Genomic DNA, 615 nt, shown 5'->3' with positions numbered 1-615 from the left:
GCAAATAAATTGGACTAATTTGAGCCTATAATTATACATTACATTTGAAATATTTTTTATCGAGTATACATAAATTATAAAATATGATGTATAATTTAGTCACTTCTTTGTATATTTCCATCCTTCTTAAAATCTTTAAATTAAATTAAAACTATTACGATTCTGCTCCTAATTTTAATAGTAGACTGGTAGAATGGAGTATTATTTTCTAGTGCTCATAAAAACCATAAAAACTTGTTTAAAATATTTTGCATATTTTATTATAATAATATGATTAGGTATATTATTTATAATATCATTCAATAATAGTCAGGGCTTGAAATCGCTTCCGAGAAAACGGGTTACGGAAAATTTTCAAAACTGGTTACCGGTTTTCGGGGTTTTTAGAATTGTTGGTAATTGATTACCGGTTACCAAAATGATCTCTAAAAATGCGGTTACCGGTTATCGGTTTGGAAGCGGTTTTAATTCTTCAAGATTACCGGTAACCACTCTGAAATCAGTTTTTCTTTTTTTTTTAAGTAGGAACTAGGAGCCACGATTTAAACACGATTAAAATCTATTTTATCATAGATAGTGTCAGGGACGGATTGGAATTTCGGACCAGCCCGGGAA

This window comes from Acyrthosiphon pisum, chromosome A2, assembly GCF_005508785.2.
Source record: "Acyrthosiphon pisum isolate AL4f chromosome A2, pea_aphid_22Mar2018_4r6ur, whole genome shotgun sequence".
Lineage (NCBI taxonomy): Eukaryota > Metazoa > Arthropoda > Insecta > Hemiptera > Aphididae > Acyrthosiphon > Acyrthosiphon pisum.
Note: the sequence above shows the minus strand (reverse complement) of the source record.